Source organism: Wolffia australiana, chromosome 12, assembly GCF_029677425.1.
Source record: "Wolffia australiana isolate 7733 chromosome 12, ASM2967742v1".
NCBI lineage: Eukaryota > Viridiplantae > Streptophyta > Magnoliopsida > Alismatales > Araceae > Wolffia > Wolffia australiana.
The window spans coordinates 14,974,612-15,001,961 of record NC_135846.1 but is presented as its reverse complement, the minus strand read 5'-3'; the positions used below and the strand labels follow the sequence as shown (position 1 = coordinate 15,001,961).

General features: G+C 34.5%; 1 pseudogene; it reads right to left on the bottom strand.

Moving 5' to 3' along the window:
- Positions 1-18,929: 18,929 nt before the first annotated feature.
- Positions 18,930-20,923, bottom strand: LOC144710101 (DNA-directed RNA polymerase subunit beta pseudogene; annotated as a pseudogene).
- Between the last annotated feature and the right edge of the window lie 6,427 nt (positions 20,924-27,350).

Below are 27,350 nucleotides of genomic sequence, written 5' to 3'. Positions count from 1 at the left end.
GTTCATTAATAGAACATTTTCATTATAGTGCACATGTGATGCTAATAATGAAGCCCACGACTACATGATCATACCTAGTGAATTATCATGAGATCATAATATGGAAATTACAAGTCTTTAAGCATGTGTTATAAATATTCATGTTCAAACAATAATCGAGAATAACATCGAAGTATGCAGATAGAATTACACTATCTAGCCTCACTCATATGATAAGTATGGCATGTCTCGTAACCATTAGTGTGGAGACACTAAGGATATATAGCGGGTGCTCTTTAGTGGAAAGAGTTCACTGAATTGATCCGCACAAATCCCAGAATAGTATTATACAAATTTGTCAATCAGGTTGATTCACGTCATGGTTTTGAAATTTCATAGAAGCAATCATCAAGGTGATAATTTTGATGCAACTCATGATAACGAGGACTATGCCCATAATAGAAATCCAGGATTGTTTCATATACATAGAAATGATATTTTATATTAAAAGAAATAAAATTTAGAACAGGAATATATCAGATTAAGCATAAGCACTTTCTAAACTATTAAGTAAAGTGAAAAAAATTCAAAGAACATTTTCATCATATCTCATTCCATGTTCATTAATAGAACATTTTCATTATAGTGCACATGTGATGCTAATAATGAAGCCCACGACTACATGATCATACCTAGTGAATTATCATGAGATCATAATATGGAAATTACAAGTCTTTAAGCATGTGTTATAAATATTCATGTTCAAACAATAATCGAGAATAACATCGAAGTATGCAGATAGAATTACACTATCTAGCCTCACTCATATGATAAGTATGGCATGTCTCGTAACCATTAGTGTGGAGACACTAAGGATATATAGCGGGTGCTCTTTAGTGGAAAGAGTTCACTGAATTGATCCGCACAAATCCCAGAATAGTATTATACAAATTTGTCAATCAGGTTGATTCACGTCATGGTTTTGAAATTTCATAGAAGCAATCATCAAGGTGATAATTTTGATGCAACTCATGATAACGAGGACTATGCCCATAATAGAAATCCAGGATTGTTTCATATACATAGAAATGATATTTTATATTAAAAGAAATAAAATTTAGAACAGGAATATATCAGATTAAGCATAAGCACTTTCTAAACTATTAAGTAAAGTGAAAAAAATTCAAAGAACATTTTCATCATATCTCATTCCATGTTCATTAATAGAACATTTTCATTATAGTGCACATGTGATGCTAATAATGAAGCCCACGACTACATGATCATACCTAGTGAATTATCATGAGATCATAATATGGAAATTACAAGTCTTTAAGCATGTGTTATAAATATTCATGTTCAAACAATAATCGAGAATAACATCGAAGTATGCAGATAGAATTACACTATCTAGCCTCACTCATATGATAAGTATGGCATGTCTCGTAACCATTAGTGTGGAGACACTAAGGATATATAGCGGGTGCTCTTTAGTGGAAAGAGTTCACTGAATTGATCCGCACAAATCCCAGAATAGTATTATACAAATTTGTCAATCAGGTTGATTCACGTCATGGTTTTGAAATTTCATAGAAGCAATCATCAAGGTGATAATTTTGATGCAACTCATGATAACGAGGACTATGCCCATAATAGAAATCCAGGATTGTTTCATATACATAGAAATGATATTTTATATTAAAAGAAATAAAATTTAGAACAGGAATATATCAGATTAAGCATAAGCACTTTCTAAACTATTGAGTAAAGCGAAAAAATTCGAAGAAGTGAAACTATAAAGAGAAAATTACACCAAGTAGGCGCTTTCTCAACTTTGCATTGCTCCAATGCTGCACTTTTTAAATGACAAGCTCAAGAAAATATAAAAAATCATAAAATTATCTATGTAGATATTAAAAATCTGAAAATTTTACCTCACCATCAATGGCGTGAATTGATAAGATGAATTTTACTGTAATTAACTAGGTTAATTACTATAGTTGTTTGTAGTTTACTTATAAATGATATTCATAATAAACCCTCTATATTAAGATGTAAAGGATGAGTAGAGGCGTTGTTCACAGGGAAGAAGAGTTCAAGGATTCAATTCAACATAATTAGAATGGAGTTTTGATATATTTAATCTGGATTAGATATGGTATTCAGGGAAGATCAGGTCTCCAAGATTAAATAGGGATGATCTGTACTAATTTAGAGATCATAACGGAATACAATTGAGAAGAGGAAGATAAAAGAGATGAGAGAATAGGAAGATAATGTAGGTCCTTAGTTCATTCAACCTAATCCTCAAAAGACAATTCAGAATCAAAAGTGTTATGAGATAATAAGAGTGCTTAATATAGGGTTTTTAAATAATAATGGTTGGTGAAGAATGTAGAGATTTAGAGGGAGGTGTATGACAAATAATATATTTAATTTTTGGGGTATTTTATGTGTGACAATAGAATATGATCATTATATAACTTTCTTCTTCAATCAAGACAAGGGCTAATACGTTTTGACCTAGCCAAGGCGATTTACAAGAACACAAATCAAGATCAATGAGTAAAGAAAATAAAACTAAACTAAAATACAAGGATACAATTTGATCCAAGGAGTTCTCCCCTATGACTGCTGACTGTGGTCCATCATCCAAGAGTGAAAAAAGAGAGAAAATTAGGGATTTATACCCTGGGTAGAGGGGTGAGAAAATTCCACTTTTACTCCTAAGCATTCCTTAATTTTATTTAGTTTTTGGGCTTCTCTCATCAATCTATCAAAATTTGAGCTCAATCGGATGCTTGGGTATTCAGATATTAAGATTTGAATCTAGACCAATCTAAGGTGTTTGATCCTTTTGGCCTCCTCTCTGTCCACGAAATTTGCACAAAACCCCTCTGCATATGAAAAATTTTATTTAGTTGCCGCCTAGGAAATATTTGGATATATGCCCCTCTGCTCCTATTTCACCTTGAAAATTGCTAAAGCCCCTTTGTTCTTCCAAAACAAGTGAAAATAACAAAAAATTCAGTAAAATAGGAGATTTATGCCTGTAAAACTACCAAGAGCAGTTTTAGAGCCCTTTTCTTCATGTTCTCCACTAAATTATTTCTAACAAAATCCATAACAATCAGTAAAAATCAAGAAAATTCATAAGAATATACTCAAGTTAAATTTATTTCATTTTTACTATGAAAACATGCAATTAGAGTCATTTTAATGCAAATATATATGAAATATGTATGAAGTTAATACTCTAAATTTCATGGTATCAGATCCTATTGAATCGTGTCAGAAAAAAATGTTCGGAGATTTAGAATGTGGTACATGTGTTGGGATCACAATACTCAAAGATTTAAAATGCACTGAATGCATTTTCAAAGGGCAAAAAGTATGCAAACCTGGCTGAAAGGGGGTGGTATTTAATAGAAAAGGAGGTTCATTATTTGTGTATCATAGGATATTGATTAACACATAGATTGAGATGAAACTGATTGGAGTGGCAATCCGACATGTGAATTGATGAGAGAGAAAAATCTGACAACTCATAATGAACCACTTTTAGAATGGATTTCCAACAACCCATCAAAATATATTGAAACTTCACTTCTCTCTATTATCCACTTGTACCACTGATATGTAACTAGACTACTTTGTCCTTGTAAATATTATTCAGAATTACTCCAACATTAGTAGGCACATTAAAATAAAGTGATTTTGTGATGAATGAAGATTTATTGGCCCAAATCATTGATCATTGTTAGAAGCAAAACAAAAAGTGGTGGGCCTCTCCTGCTGTCTAAATTTGCGTTGATCCTCCAAGATATAAGTATATCAGTTAGTTCCTCACACTTATGCTGCCATCTTCTTTAAACACCCACATATCATATCTTATTTATTTTACTGTCATTATCATCTATCATGACCATTTATTATATATTTACAAACATTATATATTTATTATTTAAATTCCTTTATTTTTTATTATCTTATAAAAATCTCCTTATATATTTATTATCTTATAAAATCTCTTTTCATCCCATACTTAAAATTTTAAATGGATTAATTCCCTAATATCTAGTCCATATGGATACAACCCTTCTTCATCACATGTTAATCATATTTATTTTAAGAGTCATTTTTTATAACATTTATTTTAAAAATTCAATTATCAATGAAAAATTGAACACCACATGTTAATCATATTAGAATGACAAATTCATCACATGTTAATCATATTAGAATAATTTCATTGATCATTGTTAGAAGCAAAACAAAAAGTGGTGGGCCTCTCCTGCTGTCTAAATTTGCGTTGATCCTCCAAGATATAAGTATATCAGTGAGTTCCTCACACTTATGCTGCCATCTTCTTTAAACACCCACATATCATATCTTATTTATTTTACTGTCATTTTCATCTATCATGACCATTTATTATATATTTACAAACATTATATATTTATTATTTAAATTCCTTTATTTTACACCTTTTTATGTATTTATTATCTTATAAAATCTCTTTTCATCCCATAAAATCTTCTTTAAACACCCACATATCATATCTTATTTATTTTACTGTCATTATCATCTATCATGACCATTTATTATATATTTACAAACATTATATATTTCTTATCATGACCTTCTTATATATTTATTATCTTATAAAATCTCTCATCTCTTTTCATGAACTTTTGGAATTTTCAGTTATTAACCTTTTAAGTTGGTGCAGTTTGGGACCTTGATATCATAGATCAGGTCTCCTCATGAGCATCACTGCCGAGTCATTTTAGGATTTACGTTCTAAGCTTTTGACAAATTCCTCATGATTGGATCTTACTTTTGGATCATCCTCAATCCACATTTTCTATCATGACACCTGTCCCTGAACAAAATAAAAAATAAAAAAGTGGTAACACATTTAATTTATAACATGTTGATGCATCTTGTAAATGCCGCACCAGTGCATTTGCTCATCTTGACCAGTGACATAAAAACACAAATGCATGCACTCTTATATATTTCAAAGCGCCGATTGTGGTATTAATTGATAAATTATTACACGTGCCCACATGTGTGATCAGAACATTGTTACAACATCAATGAAATAATAGCATGAATCACCAATATGGAGGAGGAGATCCAACATGCAGATTGATGGCGCACGCCATCGAAGATTGTCATCGACGTCATCCGCGCCACGCACCCTCAACGTTGAAGACCGGGTGAAGCCGCTCCAGCTATCCTCTCTCTCTCTCTCTCTCTCGTGTTCTTTGTCTTTTTCCATTCTCGTTTGTCCTGTTTTTGTCATGTTTTGTCGCGCTCCCGATGTCGTTCGTTCGTCCACGTTTTGTTGTCAAGGGAGAGGGGCCGCCCTATGACCCTCTCTCCTTGCCCGTCACCCTTTTCCTCTCCTTATTCCCCTTTAATTTCCCCTTATTTCCTGGTTTTTTCGTCTTTCTTTGTAAAGGGGAGCCCACTTATAAGGGCTCCCCAAATGGACCCGTTAAGGCCCACTTAGGGCCCATTTTCCCCCCCTATATAAGGGAGGAGATGGGCGCCCTAAGTCTTCAGACCAGGTAATATTTATTGGGTTAATAGCACGAAATATCCCAAATTTTTTCAAAAATCTGAGATATAACCTAAACTTTTTTTTGGCACGGTATATCCCAAACTCTCTAAGTCGACGCCGACATCCCGGTGATGACGTGGAATCCATCGTGGCTGCCAGGTGGATTTCCGGCCAGATTTTGACATGGCGGAATCCACCTTGCATCCACGATGGGTTCCACGTCATAATAGGGATTCCACCTGCCAGGTGTTTTCCGAAGAGAGAGAGAGAGGCATTCTAGAGAGAGAGAGAAAGGGAGAGAGAGGCATTCTAGAGAGAGAAAGAGAGGCATTCTAGAGAGAGAAAGAGAGGCATTCTAGAGAGAGAAAGGGAGAGAGAGGCATTCTAGAGAGAGAGAAAGGGAGAGAGAGGCATTCTAGAGAGAGAAAGAGAGGCATTATAGAGAGAGAAAGAGAGGCATTCTAGGGAGACAGAGAAAGGGAGAGAGTGGCCTTGTTCATTGATTACGACGGCACGCTCTCGCCCATCGTCGACGACCCTGACCGCGCTTTCATGTCCGATTCTGTGAGTTTTCTCTCATTTCCCTGCTCGTTCCCTTCTTCTCTTCTCTCTCTAGAATGCCTCTCTCTCCCTTTCTCTCTCTCTCTAGAATGCCTCTCTCTCTCTCTCTCCCTTTCTCTCTCTCTAGACTGCCTCTCTCTCTCTCTCTCTCTCTCTCTCTCTCCCTTTCTCTCTCTAGAATGCTCTCTCTCCCTTATTCTCTCTCTCTCTAGAATGCCTCTCTCTCTCTCTCTCTCTCTCTCTCTTATCGGAAAACACCTGGCAGGTGGAATCATCGTTATGACGTGGAATCCATCGTGGCTGCCAGGTGGATTCCGCCATGTCAAAATCTGGCGGGAAATCCACCTGGCAGCCACGATGGGTTCCACGTCATCACCGGGATATGTCGGCATCGACTTAGAGAGTTTGGGATATACCGTGCCAAAAAAAAGTTTAGGTTATGTCTCAGATTTTTGAAAAAATTTGGGATATTTCGTGCTATTAACCCAATATTTATTGGTCTCACCCCTGCATTAGGATGGAGGAAGAAGGTGAACGTAGAGGGGAATCAAGACTTCAGCGTTGGAATTCTATCCACGCTCTGCCGTTCGTGCAGATTGTCGTGACTAAGGTGATGACCCATCTCGGTACAGCTGATCCTGAAGTCATATTCTCACCGCGAGAGAAAGAACGATGGGGAAGAATTGGGGACAGGAAGAAGAGGACGAAGAAGGAGGCGGACGGGGGAAGAGTGAGGAAATTTGGGAAAAGGGGACGGTGAAGGTAGAGGGTAGCTCTGACTATCTTCCACTCTTTCTCGCCGTTCTCTATTTCCGTTTGCCACATCAGCGGGACACGCCCCTCTGCCACCGGGACCTTTCACCGTCCAAGTTAGCGAGGGAATTGAGAGGAGTTCCAGAAGAGAAGAGAAAAAAAGGAAGAAGGAGAGAGTAGGGGAAGGACGGATTAGCTTTATCCTCCCCGCTCCTCTCATCTCTCCACCTCCCTATCTCAGCGGTTGCGAGCAAGGTGCCGCCGTCGTTGAGAAGACCCTGCCGCGGGGTTGAAGAAGCGGAGGGGGTAGAGAGAAACGACGGAGGGGTTAGGTCCATGACTTCCCTCCCCCTTTGGTAATTCTCCTGCCCTCACTCGTGCCGGGAACAAGGGCAACGTCCGCCAACGGATTCTCCTACCGCCAGGACTACCTCAATTCATCTGCGTTATCTCAGGCCACGACCCATCTAAGCCGTCGTCCGAGCCACTCCCCCCTCGGCCCACTGAGCCGCGCCACTTCGGCCCGAGCCAGGGCCGTGTCTGGTCATCCCGCCCGCGTTGCCCGCTGCGCAGCCAACACGCCAGGCGCCACTGCCGGGCACCCCCACCGCGTACTGCGCCTCCACTGAGCGTCGTCGCTCCATGACGCTACGATGGGATCATCACCCTGAGCACCGAACATCCTCAACGGTTCACCACTCCGGGCTGCCAGTCGAGCCATCGTGTCCTCTCCGGTGTCTCTCTGCCCCACCCGCTCTGACATGCCACCAATGAAGACGAGATCCTGCACTACGAGCCACCGTCGACGGCTCTCCCATCGCTTGTTTAATTATTCTCTTGCAGTATTCTTTCGTCCAGTCTCCTCTACGATTGGGCTACGTAGGTGAGAGAGGCTAAACGAGAGAAACTACGTCTGTTAGTATCTTCTCGGTACGGATGAGTACGTCCGTTACGTGCGAGACCTACAGATTGATTCCGTTTGGTTGTAGACGTCCTCGTCGCTCTGATGAGGTTCGAGAGGCCACCACTACCGTCATTCAGCAACTCCCGTCCAAGCTTGGAGCTTGGCGCCTCCCTTGAGTCGGAGCCTGCACGGACGATACGTAGGCCATTCATCACTCTGTAGTTACATACCCGTTAGGGTAACTGTCGGATGATGATATCGCCGTAATCCGATACATTATCCCTTATTGGCATCGAACAATCATATTCGGTGCCGACCGGATGACGTCTCTGACGACGTCCTACATCACAGATGATCACATGGATTTATCTAAAAGCTGAACCCATGAAAAGCTGAATACGACTCACTTTAGGAACCAACAAATTTAAGATAAGATGCTGGCCAAGTTGATAACATCATCAGATTTGAAGAGCCACCATGACTCTATCTCATGTTTTTCAGTACAAAAAACATTTTAAGTTTCATTACAGCCCCAAAACCCAAAAAATCCCTCTCATTGACTGCCCTTGAACTGTCCTTATATTTTTTCATTATTGCAACTTAAATCACACCTTTTTCTTCTCACATTATCGTGTTGTCATATTATGATATAAATTTTTTTGATGCAGTAATGAATCCTTTTGCCAATAATTAGCTTATCTAATCATTAGAAGAAATCAATGACCATTTGCGATCCAATTAAGTTGTACTCTGATACACAGCAGAGAAGCCACTTATAATAGAACAAAAGGCTTCACTAATTCCAGATGAATGTATAATGACATGAAATTAATACCTATATGGGTTGGATTCCATAAAATGTAAACACAGTATGTTGTCTTAACAAATTGTTTTCTTTTCCAATATGATATCAAATAATTCTATCGAATACCAAGCTTCCAGAAACTCCAAATATCATTCTAAAAATGGAGGTACTTATTGTAAGCATGTTAACCTTCAAATATAAATATTATAAAATATTTGATTCTGTAAAACTATGATATTTCTATATTAATTCCTTTGCTATCACCCGGATGCCCTCAATATGCACCCGAGTCTGCCACTCCTTGTTGCAAACTGGCGCCATCAAATGCCACTCAAGTTATTTATTTGTAGTGTATTTTAATACATAATTCATTATTTTTAGTGTATTTTAATATTTTTTGTGTTTTTTCAAGTTAGTTGTAAAAAACTATCTAACATTGAAAAAGAACTTCTTCTTTTCATTATTAAATACTACATAGGGCAATATGAGACTGCAATGATTTTTCCTATATCTATGACCAAATATAAATCCTAGAAAACTATTTAAATTTATAAAATCCAGAAAAATTAATTATGTATTTTACTTCCAATATATCTTTTTTTTCTGATTTCCTTCTATGATAATCCCATAATTAAAAATTTTCCTATGTGTGATTAATCCCTTATCCTATATTATTTATAAATTATTTTGATGTAAAAAATATTATAAATAATTTTATTTAACTTTAGTATATTTATGCTTCTGATTCTGAATAATATGTTTTTGAACCTTTTCTTTAAATTTTAAAGTGGCACTCCAGAATAAATCTTAGAAATCACTTGTTCTGATTCTACATATTGTCATCTTTCACTAAAATCAAACTTTTATCAGGAAATTTTACATTGTGAATGATCTCTGAACTTAACATTATTACATACATGTCTGTTAAACATACAAAAGTAGCTTGCTCATGATAGGTATGCGTGGGATGAACCAAATCCTTGCTGAATTTTATCTTTTGATTAAAGGGAGCTTGAACATGTTCAGAAGTCTTCCCATGAATACTCCATCCATGTAAAATATTATGAATGTTAGTTGAGTCCCTGGTTCCCCAATGTCTGACCCACAATAATACCTACCATTTCTCCCAATTTGGCCAAGTCACCATGAGTGGGATGTTGACTAAGAGGGGGGTTGAATTAGTCTACTTTTGTATATATGTGAGCTAATTGTCCTTTTATTATTCCTTGTTTAATATTGTCTCTCAAGCACTCTTCTCACCTTAACACAGTATTTTACCCTGCTTGGGGGCACAAAAGTGCCCTTAATGCAGCCACGGGAGATCATCTAGATCTCAGGACAGTCACAGGCTCAAAGGCCCAGTGAAAGTCCTATAAAAAACCGCAATTCACTATATGCGGGGTGAGCGTCACTCTCGCCTTACAATTACACTTAAGTCAAGAATAAGGAAACTAGAGACGTCTCCTCCACAACACCACGGAGCTCCTAATGTCCACCCTCCTTGTCCTGACCCAAGCTAATCTTCTCAGCCTCGATGACCACCTACCTGCAATAGAACAAAGCTCAATCTTTCCTATTTGACCCTTGGTCAACACACTAACCTCTTAGATTTACCAATTTCTGTCCAAATATATTTCCTAACTAAATCGATCAAAAGACACTAGACTATCAACTTCAGAGTGATAAGTCACTTCCTGTCAAGTCCAGGTTGATATTATCTAGTGTAATATGGATCAAATATGGAATTTAATAATCAATTTCAATCAAAACAGAATCGTAGAATGAAACCTGTTGGAAATTAAAATTCAATTCAATAATTCAAGTCAAAGCTAATAAGCTAAGTGTGATCAAATAAACTAGAATAACAATCTCGATTTACTTCAATTGTCTTAATCGTATTCAATCAATTATGAATGGTCAAAATCAAGTCAATTTTACAGATTGATTAAATTTTCTCCACAATGTGATCAAATGAAACTAGATATACTGGATGTGATCAATTATGATTAAATCAATGATAACATCAAATATGATCAATTGAAATTGGTCTAGAATTAAATGTGATCAATTTAGAATAATGGATGTGATTGATTTCAATTTACTTTATGAGAGAAAAATAATTTTGGTCGATTCCAATCAATGTTATGATTGAATGTATTAATCGATTAATCAGAAGTGGTTAAGTCAAAATAGGCACACCAGATGAGATGAAGTATTATCGAATCAATGACTGAAACAAATATGATCAATTTTTCAATCAAATTTCTGATTGAAATGAATTAAAAAATACAAATAGAGTCAGTTGAATAGTATGGTCACAATCAGATTAATTGAATTGATATGAAATGATAAAATTCAACTAACAGTTAATGTCGAATCAAATTATGTGTTATGATCAAATTATATGAATGCACTGTCTTGATGAAGTTAAGCAAATATGATATGGATAAGATGAATGATTAACAATAGATTGATTATCACAAAGTTGATTTAACAAGAATGCATTTCAGAGTAGATAACCGATGATTTAAATCTGGATAATCAGCTCAGTCTTCAAGTAATTGAATCAAGAATTTTAGAATCGAATTAGGAAAATCAATGTCAACTTTCAACTATTTGGTTTCAGGGATCAAAAATAGAAAAGTCAATTTAGAATTTCAGATTAGTAATCCAGAAAAAATTCAAATACCCAATTCTGAATTACTGATTAAAGAATCAAGAATCGAATTGGAATTGTCAATTTCAGATTTCAGATTAATAAACTCAGATTCGAATATTCAATTTTGAATTTCAGATTGAAGAATCAAGAAATATAAAATGAGTGATGAATAATATGAACTACTTATGTCAGAACTTAAATTCAAGATGCAAATCACAGGTTGAAACTATTATTATATTCACAAAAAGATTATAAGAATTGAATCAATTAACCAATATCTCAGGAATGAGGATTTGAAAATATCAATAGCAGTGATTATGAAACGATCTCACCAGTCTATATGAATGCAGATCCCAAAGAGTGAATGTTGAATCAATCCACCAACAAAGCCCCAATTTCTTGAAGCTTGAAGCCCTCAAGCAAGAACAGATCTCAGATCCCAAGGTGAGCACGAAATTTGGAGAGAGGGTGGGTGCCCAAAAAGTGAGCACGTTTTCCAAAAAAGGTGCTTTTATAGTCCCTTTACCCTAATGGCCGAAAAAGGTAATATATATAATTTTTTCTCTTATATCAAAGTAAAGTAGGGGGAATGGTTAAAAGCCCTCCTTTTTAGAACAAACTCTTGAGGTCTTGGGTTCAAAACCCAAAACAACCCTACATATTCATTTAATATTTTTAAACCAAGTTTATATTGATAATATATTATTATTTATAAAATCAAATAATAGTATTCTTTTAACTACTCTAATAAACTGCATCAAGAAGGATTAATTACTCATTAAATTCAAAATGTTGATAAACCATTAAAACTCACCTGATCAAAGTTTTATTCTCATGAAGATCCAACATGGGAATACAACCATAACACGACTGACAGATCCAAGAGGTACTCCTTCAAGTGAATGGAGTTTGAAACATAATTTTTGTGCTCGAAAACTTATGAATCAATTGAAAAATCCAATATGGATATTTTGATCTTGGGCGACGGTACATTGTGGGCGCATATATATATCATTTGCTAAAACACAGCCAATTATTGTTTAGTAAAAATGCGTTCCTGCAGCCCATTTTTCAGGCTTATAGAAATACTTTGAATAGTTCCACAATCTGTTCTGCCAACTATAAAGTGTTGAACCACTTTAAGAAGTATACATGTCAGATGGCCAGCATCTGATGTTTTTACAATAGTATCTTAACTCCTTTATGGGCCTCGTATCAATAAATTATGTATTCCGTCAACAAGAGCCCTTCCCATAATTTCCTTTGAATGGAAAATCAATCATTAATCCTTGGGGATTGGACCTTATGCCTCTTATGCCTAAAACTTTGTGTACTTGAGTTGCATTTCCTCTAGCTCTCAAAAAACAGATTAAGTAGACTCGACTAGATTGATCAGTCATCCAAAAATTAGGATTCATTTCTTTTCTCAAATATTTACTGGTAGCATACCATATTTCCATGGTTTGACGTAATTCTTTCTACCACATGTACATTGCCATAATAATGGTGTTTTTTCCAAATTGAACTTTGTTGTTCAACATCTAGCGCTAACCAGCACTTGGAGGGTATTGTTAAAAGATCATCAATTCCTAATGAAATACATGTAGCAGTGGCTTGCTGAAAACCCACAGTATTCATGTGATCTAGAATGTGTGATGTATGAGCCATCTTGAAGTGATATATTAGTATGCTAATTAGTCATTTCATGGTAGCTCCATCTATCATTTGATCTTGAAAGTATCTCTCGATTCTGTTGATTAAGATTTTACAATGGGTCTGAGTCAGTTATTCAAAAAAAAATATTTCCTCGATCTTGATTCACGTAAAAATTCAGGAATTATGATATCATTAAATCTCCATCTCTCATGAGAATCTCCTAGTTACTTAATTTAGCTAGGATACACGTAGGCTTGATAAAAATAAATATGAACAAAAGTGATTTGATTTATATAGAACTTATTTCTTTTTTGACACTTCTTAATATTAAATAATGTCTATAATATTCTTGGTAGGTACCCGAAGATTCATATTGAACTTCTAGCAAAATTTCCCTAGATCCAATAATGACACATTGATCTACTCGTCAATAGACTCATAAATGACTATCCAAATTGATTCATTTTTGCCAGTACGCTCCATGTATATCATAGGAACTAGGAAAAAAATTTCCTCATCTTTTGTCACACGAGAGTTGTTATTGCCAAGAGTTTGATTTTTATTAGTTTTATAGTTGGAGAAAATTATAGTGATTTGAACAATTTCCCTGACAATTCCCCAGTCTTAATAGATAAACTCCAATTAGTATGTCTTGAGTTGGTACAGAAATGGGATCACCAATAACGGGAGACAATAGATTCATATTAGTAAACATAAGTAAGCGAGCCTCTGCTTGAGCGTCTAACAATACGGGTACATGAACCACGGTTCGATCCCCATAAAAGTCTTCAGTAAGACACTTAAAAACTAATGAATGTAAACATATAATATGACCTTCCACAAAATTGGGTTGAAACACATGTATGCCCAATCTATGCAAGGTTGGTGTTCTATTGAGTAACGTAGGATGCCCTTGCATGACCCCTTGAAGTATCTCCCATACAATGGAATCTTTTCTTAACTTTTTTTTTAACAATCACGATGTTGGGAGCAACATGTTGTCTTATTAAACCACATTGATGTGTGGAAAATTTATATTGCTATTTCTCTAGGGAATCCACATTGATTTAATTAAAGTGACAGACGTACAACAATGACCAAATGACCCAAATAATGAACTCCTTTAGCATGCAAGGTCTTGTGGAATTTTTCCTCTTCTCATTCAGTTACATATGAAAATGATTTGTAACCCTTATAATGCTCATCCCTCATAGGTCTTCCATGTATACCATCATCCAAAAGTGTATTTAGGAATTCTTGTATCTACAATTCACCTGGTGCAGATCTACTTGTTAGTAGATCAGTAAGAATGTTGTTGTGATAAATAACTATTCTATAGAGTTCATTAATATCCAAACTCAATGAGTTAGCCCCATCTATCTTAATGATAGGTATTAACGCAGGAGAAACAACAGATTATAGGAAAAAAACATCCATTCTGGTTCTACAGTGGTTCTACATTTGCTCAAATAAAATGTTTAGCTAATTCCACGCGTCTAACCAAAAATTCCTTTATTCTTTAAGTTTTGTTATCTTCCCATTTATTTATGATGGACCCTTCATCTTTTAATTATTTCCATTCTATTAATGAATTATCTATAATAGTGCGTAAATCATAATCAGCTAATTGTTCTCTGATAGCACCTGCGCCAATCAAGATTTCTCTGTTTTGAAATATTTCAAATCCTTGGGTAGTAATATAAGGGGAGGCTGTATTTCCATGATTGGATTTAATAATCAAATCAACCTCATAATCATAAGGAAGTAGTTTTTTAGCAATTGTCCTATCAAAAGAAAAATCAAGATAGGTTCCTCATGGATTCCTCCCTTCAAAATTGGACGCGAGCGTTTGCCCTCATCCATCTCAAGTAGTTAAGTCAAGCATACAAAGTGATTATTTATCATTTTTATGGTTTTGTTTAAGGAAACCACAAAAGAACTAGTCTAGTCTTCACTCACGTTCTTAGTCAACAAAGGGAACCTATATTTGGTTCATTCATTTTTCAGCTGAAATTGAAAATTTCTAAATTACTCATTCAATTACGACATACTAAATGAAACATAAAAAAATTGAGTATACTACCCCCAAACGCTAAATCCTTTTTTTCAAAACAATAAATTTAAATTTAGAAGGGATTTACTATTTCATATGTTATACATGCTATCCGATCTTTTAGGCCCCTACTGAACTCGATGGTTAGGCCTGATGGATATTATGTGGCCGTCAAGCCAGTCACACTACCATGTTTATTTAAGTTCATTGAATAAAATATTTGCATTGATTATTATTCTGTGTGATGTTTATAATGAAGTCCATGACTACGTGCAATGACTTAGTGAATTATGATGAGATCATACTAAAGAGATCACTAGCCTTTAAACATGTATTCTTAATATTCCTATTCGATGGATAGTTGAGACGAACATCGAATTATCGTGATAGAATGTCACTAGCTGATCTTACTTATACGATAAGTATAACTGATATTGTGGCTATTAGTGTGGTGACACTAAGGATAGCTAGTGGGTGTTCTTTGGAGAAAGAGTTCACTGAATTGATCTTACAAATTCCTGAATGGTATTATACCTAAATGTCAACAGGTTGATTCAAGTCACGGTTGTATTAGTGATCCACTCACTTGAGACACCAAGGACATCTCATGAGTGGCCGACAACATTTTGACTATGATTTACGAGCCTCTTACCATGGGATTCAAATAAGTTATAGATCAGATGTAATAAGAAGCTTACAGAGATGATTGAGAGGTCAAGATGGGATCATCTATCCTCGGTATAAGAGGAGATTGAATCGACGAAGACGATACCAAAAAATCCCTGACCAGGGTAGTGGGGATATTGGAGAAGGTATTCTCCAATGATCCCCGTTATGCATCAGTACTAATTGAATGACGGATTAGGGTTTGAGGATAAACCATACCCTAAGTCATTCGAAAGTCTCGCGCTCTACAATGATGGATGATACACAGACAGTAACCGGTGAGGGTAAAGGTTCCATGAGAGAGTTTGAGACTACTCGGTATCTTCTAAAGCACGAGGTGTAGCCTGGCACCCTACGGACTAAAAAATTAACCTACGATTGGGCCAAATCGATCATTATTTAATTAATCTATATGTTGATATAGTTAATTACTAAGGTTGGTCAATAAATGTTATTGGGCCACTAAAGTTATCAATTAGAATGATACATGGGCCTAGAGGGTTACATGCGCAAGGTCATAAGGCCATAGGTGGATATATTTTACTTCGTAGGGTTTTTGAGAAAAAACCTTAAGTAAAATATAAAGAGGGAAAGGGGTCTCATTTAAAGCACACATGCAAGCCTGAATTGAGTGCCCCTCCGTTTCTCCACTCTCTTCTCCACTCATCCAAGGAAGAGTGTCTTCATGGTGAGGAGACCTTTAAGATTTTGAAGAAGAGTTGAAGAACATGAGTTTTTGAATAAGAGTGTTCTCATCGCGTGGATACTTCTAGAGGCTGGACGTGTGAATGGCTTTAGAACAATCTTGGAGCGGCAAAGTCAAGGGTGGAACGAGTTTCCCAAAATGTACATTCAATGTTTCATTTTAAAGATGGATTGTGAATTGATCAACACGCTTCCGCATCCATGGAAACATGTTTTCATGGACGAACCAATGCACAGAACCCAACAAGGCCGTGATGTCCCTTGAAGCATACATGTGATGGATAAACTCCTATAACGTTGCTATATTTGCTTACTTTGAATTAGCAACGCTTTTGTCAGAAGGTAGTGATAAGCCATGAAAATTGAAATAGGGGTGAATTTTGAAATTGTATAATCCCTTGTCCTTGGTTTTATCTTTTACAATAAAATTTATAAAACCTTAACTTAAGATGTATAATTATAAATATAGGTATCATCCAAGGGAAGCTAGTAAGGAATTCAATTAGTGATCTAGTTGAATAATTTGACCCTAATTAGAGTTTATTTAACCTTCAATGTAGATCTAATTACCTTAATTTGATTAAGAATTTGGAGAGGAGGGTAGAAGAGATGGGAGGATTAGAAGAATTAGGGATATCTAAATTGAATTCTTTGATCCAATAAAAAGGATCAGGGGATTCAAATAGATGGGGTTAAGAAGTATATTTGGTTTTGATTTGTTTTGGGGCAATTTGGAATCAAATTCGCTAAATACTATCTCATAAACACACCCTAATCTTCCTAGAATTTAAATTTTTTTAATATTTTCTTTTTGTTCTTAATTTGCAATTGGACTATTTGGGTCAACTCAGTGCTCACTTCTCCTGATCCTATTAAGGACTTGTACATTACGCTCAAGCCTAGAGATTTAGAAATTCAGACCAAGATCAAGAAGAAAGATTAATAAATTCACTAACAAATCATCTAAATTACACTAGAAATTCAAATACAATAACATAAAATGTACCAAATAGGCTTGATCCATGCTGGTTCACCTCTTTATCTTGGAGCTGTGAAAGATCCCCCTCCACGATGACCTTCTCAACTTGACATTCTGCTTTTATCCATAGGTTAAATGATAAAAATTACCATTTTTAGCCCAATTAGTAATTAGTTTTATCCATAAATGTAGGCTTGATCTAAATGATTCATACAAATATAAAGAGGAGGTCAAGATGAGAAAATTCATAAAAATTTGACCTCAATCAAACCTCAGGATCAAAATTTATTAATAAATGAATTTTGACCAATCATAGCCGCTAGATCAAAATTCATTTATTTAGTTTTTTTTTTCCTAACACAGAATCACGTGTTGATTGCTGATTGGCTGACAAAGTTATAACTGCATTTGGTGGGATCTGTCTAAGTTCCACATACCTGCCTGAAATAAGAAAAAAATAAAAAATAAGCATAACACATAGTGATTTGCACATACTTGTGCGCCTTTTAGGTTTCACCCAATCACAGGGTGCCACATCACCTCTGGTGCTTGCGCTATCTATGCGCCCCATGGGAGGTGAGCTTACTACCCATAGAGAAAACTTTTCGCTCACGCATCTCGGTCGTCGGAAGAGAATCTGACAGCCGATATTCATCCCTTGGAGTTTTACGCTTAAGTCCCTGCGAAAATTCACATGCATAAATTGACGCTGCCCAGAATTAAGTATGTATATGCCCCTCCACTTTCTTTATCCTTCATATATCCTAAAAACCACAGAAAAATCACATAAATATTCCAAAAAATTCAAGAAAACCCTGTAAATATTTTTATTGGATTTTTATGCCTGCAATGGGCCCATTGCAAACTGTTTTAAGGGCATAATTCCAACAAAAATTTAAGAAAAAAACCTTCGACTTTAGAAATTGGTTTAAAACTCCTATTTTTCCTTATAAATATATCCTTTTGATCAGAAAATTTGTTTGTTTCTCAAATAAATTCACAAAAAATTGACAAATTATAGAAAATGTAGAAATTTGATTATTGCATCCCCACATTAATTAACATTAAAATTAATTTTTAAACCTGTCATTTTCATTTAAATAGAGTTATTTACAAGCTTAAATAAATTCCATAAAATTCATAAATTAATAGAAAATTGGGGAAAAAATAAGTAGCATGTAAATATATGATAACAACCCTATTTTAAACTCTTTAGATGCATAAAATTATGCTATTTACTTGAATTAAATATCAAATTTAGGGTCTTATCAGGTAGAACTAGCAATATTTTTTTATCGGATAAAGAACCAACTAAGGATCAATGCATTTTGAATAAAATTTCACAGATGAGTTACTTGATAGCCAAGTTTTATGGGTCCCATTTGATTCTTCCTTTTCAGTTCTGATCACTCAATTTCCACACGCACAAATCACTTTTTATGGGTCCAAATATTCTTTCACAAAAAATACGCCTTTTCTGGTTTATTGATTTTCTAATAAAAAGTGTATGGTTTTGTCACCTCTTTGACTACATCCCCTTAGTTAGTCTGAAAAATTATTTGTTCAGGGGAAACTAGTCCAATTAAAAGTTTTTGATGTTTACACCAGTCAATCATTGAATAAAAAATTTGATTCATTCAAGCTTCTGTATTAATATTGAAACTTTTCTTATAAACAAGAAAATTTTCCAGAGCCAAAGTTCACAGTTCTCTAACATGAAATTAAGGAAATGGAAGTTTAAGCTTTAGGGGGATTTGATATTGCTCATATTTTACAAGAGATGCTTTCTTATAAATCTGATGCTTTCTTATAAATCTGATGGTATGAGAGCTCGTTAGGAAGTACTTGGTATTACGAATGTTGGAGGAATAATAGTTGGCCACCCTGTTTTGCCTTTTTTCTAAGGGCATGTTGTGTAACAAGTGCATGATGTCCACTGGAACGTTCATGTATTTTATCATCAACTTGATGAACTAATTTAATTATACAGGACCTGCCTAATAGGACAGATTTTTCAAGAGGATCTCCAGTTCTTCCATCAAATATTTTACTTTTTCTTGGGTATTCGGGTTCAAATGCCTGTGGATTTTTTGTTCGCTTACTTGCATCATATAATCCTCTTACTTGTCTCTTGAAACCTCTACTTGTCTCTCATCAAAAGGGGTTATTCTATAATGTCTATTTAAAAGATCTTTGGCTAAGCTGAGCAAACATTCAAATGTCTGTTTAACTTACATTCATGAGGGTACTTGTAAAGGGTTGAAGACCATATCAACCTGTGTTTCATCTGGTAAATAGAACATGTTTTGTCAAGGAAAATTTTTAAATATAATATCCTTTCTCCTGTGTCTTCCTGCTACTTTATCACCCACTTTGGTTTCACATTTTGGGGAAATATACACACAACTCATTTCTGGGTTATAACTGGAACCCCTTTTTCTGGATCCATCTCACATCAATTACTCGACTGCTTCCACCTATAGGTAGTTTTAGAGAAGTTTCTTTTTTAGTGTAAACCTGAGTACCAAGTATGTCTCTTAATAATCTATCCTCTGGTGCATGCGATGATTTATTTGCTAACAGAGCCCTTAGTTTATGTACTAAAATATCACCTGTTTCCACCCAAGATTTTAGTAGCATGATGCAATTTCTGTCTAAATTGAGGAGTAAAATAGCTTCTAAATGAGGAATTGCATTAGTAATTCTTTTAGAGCTCTGAATTCTCATGTCAGTTTGGCTTTCATATTGTCGGATGTGAAAATAAGTATAAATATTGCTATAGATCCTACGCTCACTTATAGGTACGACATCTTCACAATTGTATCATTCCCAAGGCTAGTTCTCCAACAATAGCTCCCCCATGGAACATATTTCCCCTTTTTTAACATATTAACCCCATTGAACTGAACGTTTTTCATGTTGACTAGTATTTTTTAACCTTGGAACATAACCAATAGAATAATTTGGGTGTTTCCATTACATGAGAAAATAATTTGGTTAGCATCTGTAGTAATACCTTTACCCTCATGTATGGCTATAACTGAAACTCCCAAATCTAAAGCCACTTGGCATTCTATTCCGATTCCTATAATGCATTTCTCAGGCAGAGAAAGCGGAACTGCTTGACGCTGCATATTAGAACTCATTAATACCCTATTGGTATCATTATACTCAATAAAAGGAATGAGAGAGGCTCCAATAGAAAAATATTGAAAGGGAAAAATACATGGAAGATGAACCATTCCCATGCGATAGTCAGGAATTCTTGATGTTATCGAGCAGGAACAGGCTGTTCTTCTTGAATATTTTGATCTAAGGCCAAATAATTGTCTATGGCTGTCATATAATATTCATCTCTTCTTGGTGATAAATAAACCATCCATGCTTCTGTTTATTTTGATAAAATGGAGTCTATATGGATCCGTAATGAGGAATCCTTGCATAAATAGCCAAGGATAGAGTAAGCCCAACATTATCCTTCGGAGGTGTGAATTGGAAAAATATGTCTATAGTGACTAGGACACATATCTCGCATCTGAAAACTTGCAATTCGACCTATGACCCCTCCAGGACCTAAATAACTCAATTTTTGACCACGAACATTTTGACCCAATTGTTTTTTCCTTATCATTCAGAAAAGGGAAAAAGAATTCAGGATAGCAAACATTATCTAGAATTTGTCTTAGATGTAAGCCCATTGCTGATAAGACAACCAGAATGGAGATTTTTTATTTCCTACTGAGAAATTAAAAAGGAGTCCCTTTTGTTATTTGAGATAAATTCAAAAGGGACTCCTTTTTAATTTTTCAACTTATGTTTGATAGGAAACACTATCAAATGTTAATACTTTAATTACTTGACTATACACTCAATATTAAGCTAAGTGATTAAGTTTATACTGAGTCAATTTGCTTGACTGAGGGAGTATTGATTTCTCAGTAATGTAAGTAAATACAAAAATAGATGTTGTCTCTAAACTGGAAAATCCTGGTGTAAATAATCAGTAGGCATTCTTGATTCATTGTCACTCCTCTAGAGATTGAATAAAGTTTCAATTTTGACATCATAGGATATTTGAAAAGAACAAGAACAAGACCATAATAACACATCATATTTCTAATTGTTCCCACAAATAGCAGCTTATATAATAGAATTCTGAAATATCAGCTTGCTGGTGAGGTAGTTATATCTCTATATTTTTTTGTTGCGTATCAAAGTCAACAAAAAATGTAAATTTTACTATTCCTTTATCTTTATATTAGGAAAAAATAGATGGCTTGTTATTGATAAAGTATGTAGGTTTTATTTGAGTCCAATCTTTATTGAATTAATATAACATAAATGTTGTAACTATAGGAGACTCTTACAAATCAATTTATTGAATGATGAAGAGGAGTAATTCATAATTCCATTTTGATTCTGTCCGATTGATTCTAATATGAGTAGTAATCAATAATGGAATAATTCTTTCATATGATAAGGACAGGAGATACATCACATGGATATAGGAAGTCTCACTTTGCTGCTTTAATGGACATGCTTACATTTTCTCTTTGACTAGTAGTCTGGGGTAAGAGTGGACCTTAAATTTACTTTTTATTGAGTCATAAAATTGTATCAGCTGTTTAACATTTTATAACATGCAGTTTTAAATCAAGATGATAACATGCAGTTTTAGTACCTTATATGATTATATTTACATGTTTATTTGCATGTTATCGAGCTTAAAGTGATTAAATCTATTTTTTGAATGATTTTATGAATTTTCTATATTTGTTGGGATTTTTCTAACCATAAATTCCAAAAGAATATAATTTTTGAGACAGAACATGATTTTCCTGGAATTTTTTGACATTAAATTTGGAATATATGATTTTTCTAAGTTGAAATATATATTATATGTCTATTTTAGGCTTTAATTTTAATAACTATGGATTTTTAGATATTTTATATTTATCTAAAAACCCTTCTATTTACACGCCACGCGTCGCCGTTCGACTTGTCGAATGACGATGAAAAAGAAGTCAATTTAAGGATTGGTGACAACCAATAATTTACGGAGTTGCTTCGTACTCCGATCATTATAGATCAGAAGGTATGGATAGAAAGAGGGGGGGAGACGAAGCAACGCTGAAAATGATTGGTGACGAATAAGAAGTCAATTTAATGATTGGCGAAGCGATGATTGCAGTCAAAAGTAACAGCACCATTTTTTTTTCTTTCTATGTTTCTGCGCAGGGTTACGTGGCCAAACAAAAAAAAGAACTCTTTTTTTTTGCAATAAATGCTGCGAAGCCCCAGGCGAAAAAGGACAAAAATACGCTTTACCATTCTCTCATCTTCTGATTTTGACGGCAGCGACGTGGGGGGCCCGGGTCCACCAATCGATTAAAAAAGAAAAAAAATCTTTAGCACGCTAATGTGGCAGACGCTGACGCACTGCCAGGTCAGCCGCGAAGCCTCTCTTTATTTTCTTTATTTATTTCTCATTTTGTCTTTTTCTTCTTTTGTCTTTTCATTTTTCTAGGTGCACGTGGTGCGGAAAATGACACACACGCGTGGAATACAATGCAAAATGAAATCTGAAGCGATTGGAATACTTAACGGAAATAGAAAACGATGGCGATGATGAGGAGAGAGAAAATATCTATGGCTAGGATTTCTTCAACTTCAAACGGCCATAACTTTTGATCTACTACTCCGATTGAGCTGAAATTTTCAGCGTTGCGTCGTCTCCCCCTCCTCTTTCTAACCATACCCTTCGATCTATAAATAGAGGCCTGGATCATTGTAAAATTCAGTTTGAACTTGCTTCCTACTTGTGTGGGCTGATTGAAAGATAGTGAGTTTTGAGATCCATCAAGAGTGTTTTTGGTGTCCTGACTGTGTGGGAAGAAGCATTGGAGAAGAGGGGAGACTACCAGCACTCGTAAATTGCTGTGATCCTGGCGAACGTAAGGATCTAAGGTTAGCATCTTTGCCTTACGTTGTCTCTTTCCCGTCACTAAAGTTAACAAATTTAGGGTTTATAATCATACTAGAATGCTCATTCTACTCTATTTTCACTTCTTTTCATCATTGCCATCATACCAATCTACATCCAATTACCATCTTTGTTCACATCGTTGTTCATATCCATCATAATCACTTACTCTTTTCTTTAAGTTAAATTAGCTTATAATTACGTATGTTTTATCGATATCACTAGCTCATGTCCTCAAATCTTGTTTTTGTCGATTCTCTCATCAATCATCACCAGTAGAAGAAAGTAATTCCTTAATCATCGTTCCCTGTGGAGACGATCTGTACTCACTACTAATTACGTATTTTTAGGTATGGTTAAATATATTTTTCTTGAATAATCTCAATCCCCAACGACGAATTCAAACCATAAAATTGAGATTATCACAAGATATCTCTGCTTTCAAAATATGCTGCAGTGGAATAGCAATAACTAAGAACGAAACCAATGTTCTTATTCACTTTATGTGATTTCTTGTTAGTTTAATTTTACTCTTCTGAGAGAAATTTTTTCTGTCATTTCTTTCTACTCAAGCTTTTACTAATTCTACGAACATTTGTACCAGGGATAAGACTTTGTGTTGAGCAATCTACATGTCATAATTTAACATTTTAAATTTTTATAAATTTTCTTTCTTTAGGCTTTATCAACAAATCTCATGCAATGTCAAGTTTACACATGATTTCACAAATGGGCCAATTGACTCCCCTTTTATAGATGTAAAGAAGTGACCATACAAGGTGGCATGGATCATCTGTTTCTAAATTGATGAATGCCTTAAAAAAATAAAAATGATTCGAGTTATTTATTTCATTTTAATATATTTATAGAAAACTAGACCCCATTATTTTTGATAGATTGAACAGTTTTGTTCTATCTCGAGATACTCAACAAAAATTATAAGAAAGGTAGAAAAATCTCCTGACCTTAACTTATGATTTATTTTTGATTCGTAAAAATTCAGAAGCAATGAAAATACAAAAAATCTCTAAATTGAATTGTTATATTTATTTTGCATAAACAAAAAGTCTGTGTACAGAAGTATAGGAGATCGATGTATGTTGTGAATGCCAAAACTGTCTACAAATATTTATTCTCTAAAAATGAATAGGCTAAAATAGAGGACATGAAAGTGTGGAAGAATGATTTATATTATATCATTTAAGTCTTTCTACCATTCTATCTCCATTAATGTAGATTTAAATTATTTAATACTTGAATTTTAAATTACCTTCTTTAATGATGGATACAAAATCAAAGTCTCAGTTAACTTAATCATTTTGGTTTACTGTTTTCACGTTGCTGGTGAGTAAATAAACAGTAGGAACTATAATGAACAGTGAAGTAAAAATAAATGTGAGAATATTTGCTTTCATTATCTTACTGTTTCTTTTCTTCGCAAAAACTCGAGGTCTAATCCCATAGTGGTAATAAATTTGACTGCTAATCTAACTTGGATTAAATTTATCCTAATGACACTAAATGAAACGTGTGTATAAATAAAAATATCTAATATATGAAAGAGATTCACCATCTAGAATTGAATAGAATAGTATACTACATGAAGATCTTTTATCCATACCAAGTAAAAAAAGGGATTCCTTATCCCGAAGCAAATTCATTGAGTTTATGTTTTCACTCTCTTTTTTAAACTAGACAATAAAAGTTCCCATTTTTGTTATATTTCTCCCAATTAGCTCATGAGATATCATATGACCGACCAGTATTCCATTGGCCACCCAAACAAACAGCGGAAGCCCAAGAAAGAAGTCATTAATATAACACAAATAAATTATGCAATAATAATAAACTGCTAATTATAATTTAATATACAATTTTTTTGTAGATGAAAAGTCTCCGTCAGGCTGATTTTGGTAAGATTATTGGGTATCATGCAATAAATACCATAACTAGACTCCTTAAATTTCTACTCCTGTCCTACAAAAACTATTAGTACTGTAATAAAGTTCATGGAATAAGAGCAATAAAAAACGTCATGTCAGACCTTTCTGTTAGAGTATCCATCAAAATGATAAATAGAGTGATACCATATATTCAATTGTCCCAATCAACAAACACATGCTTCCTTGTTGAGAAATTTTTAATTATTGAAAGTATTAATTTTTATATTTGCGTGATACTAAGTCAAACATTAAAACAAAAAAGAGAGAAAGATGCCTATCTAGAATTATATGTTGCTCCCCAATTCATCCATGTGCGTCTGGAACAATAGAGGGAGAAATTCAAAGATTTATTAGGTTGTCAGATCTTAATTCAGGACTGATGGGGCTAGAACCCGCAGCTTCCCTGGTGACAAGGCAGTGCTCTGACCAATCGTACTACAATCCCCACAGACTAAACAGTATGTATATTCTTTGGAGAATACTCTATTTGCTGTGTTATAACATAAATATGGATGCTTTAGGGTTATCCAGCTAGACTAGATATTACTTATACTACATGTATTGATTCATATAGTCATCGTAACATTAGTTAAATATAACCCTGTGACAATTAGTATATCTAAATATTAATTAATTATTGTTATTATTATAATACTGATAGTCAATCCTTAAGTGATAAAAAGAACACAACTTATAATTTTGTTTATTATTACTTACATATCAGGTATTTGTAGAAAAAGGTAATGTCACATTCAAAAGAAAGAGGAAACCAAACTTTTGGGCCTAGCTGGATTTGAACCAGCGTACACAATTGCCAATGAATTTACAGTCTGTTCCTATTAACCACTTGGGCATCTACCCAGCATGAATCCATATCACGTAAAAATATAATAGACAATTGATATATATATGGGTTTCTCAATTATTACTAAGCCACAATCAATTTACTTTCCCAGTACGCTACCCCCCTGCAGAATTCGAGCCCCGCTGCCTCGTTGAAAGGGAGATGTCCTGAACCACTAGATTATAGGGTCACAACTGCCTGACCACCATCATACTGTGATCATAGCATGATCAGATGTTTGGAATTTTCCTTATAATAAATATAATATAAAACTTTTAATATGAATTATAAAATATAGATAAATGGAAAATACACAAAAGGACCTAGAAATTAAAAAAATGCAAATACTGATCTGATTGTAAAGAGCTTTTCAACTTTGAAGACTCCCGACCATCTAGGTAAAGGGTCCTATGTGTGTTATCTGCCGATTTGGATTTCTTTAAATAAAATATGAGTTTATCTCATTCATCTCTATAAGATTTGTATTCTTAGGAATGAATTCAAGATTGCTCTCATGATCTCTTGACTAAGAGCAAAGATCAAATACAATAGCGAAAGTAACATTGAAACAATTCAATTTAGTTTATTGGTAAGGTTTGTGACAAACGTTGTACAAGACTTGACTTTGGACTTCAATACTTTATTTTAAAATCTATATAAATTCTTGTTCCTGTATAGGTTCCTATACACCTATATGTAGATGTAAAATATTATGGACATATATACCCCACGACAGACTCATGATGGAAAATTGATTATTTAGTTGGTTTTAAGGCCTTTTAACTCAGTGGTAAAGTAATACCATGTTAAGATGTAATTCATCAGTTCAAATCCGATAAGGGGCTTTTTTCCACCCAAATTTGAATCTTCATTTATAAGGGGGGAGTATAAGAAATGTATCTTGTTGACATATGTGAAAAAGATAACCAAATTAGAAACATAAAACACCTTTTCTCACGAGTAGGTCTAGTTATGATTAAAAACTAGATATAAATTTGTTCAATATATTTTATATAATAGTAAATCTTTAAACCTTTTATGAGAGGAGTTGATCCTCATTTGGTCTAATAATTGTAAACAGACTTCATTTGCTTTTTTAGGTCTATTTTTCACCCTATTCCTAAGACATTGCTATTCTATATTTCTCATCCATTCGACATTAATCACCAAACCAAAGTCTTCCTATCTCTACTGCAGCGGACCTGTAGAGATGGGAAAATAAAATAAAGAAAAATTAGTGGACCTGAAACGTTGAATCCCGACTATATTGGATACTTTGATATTCAAA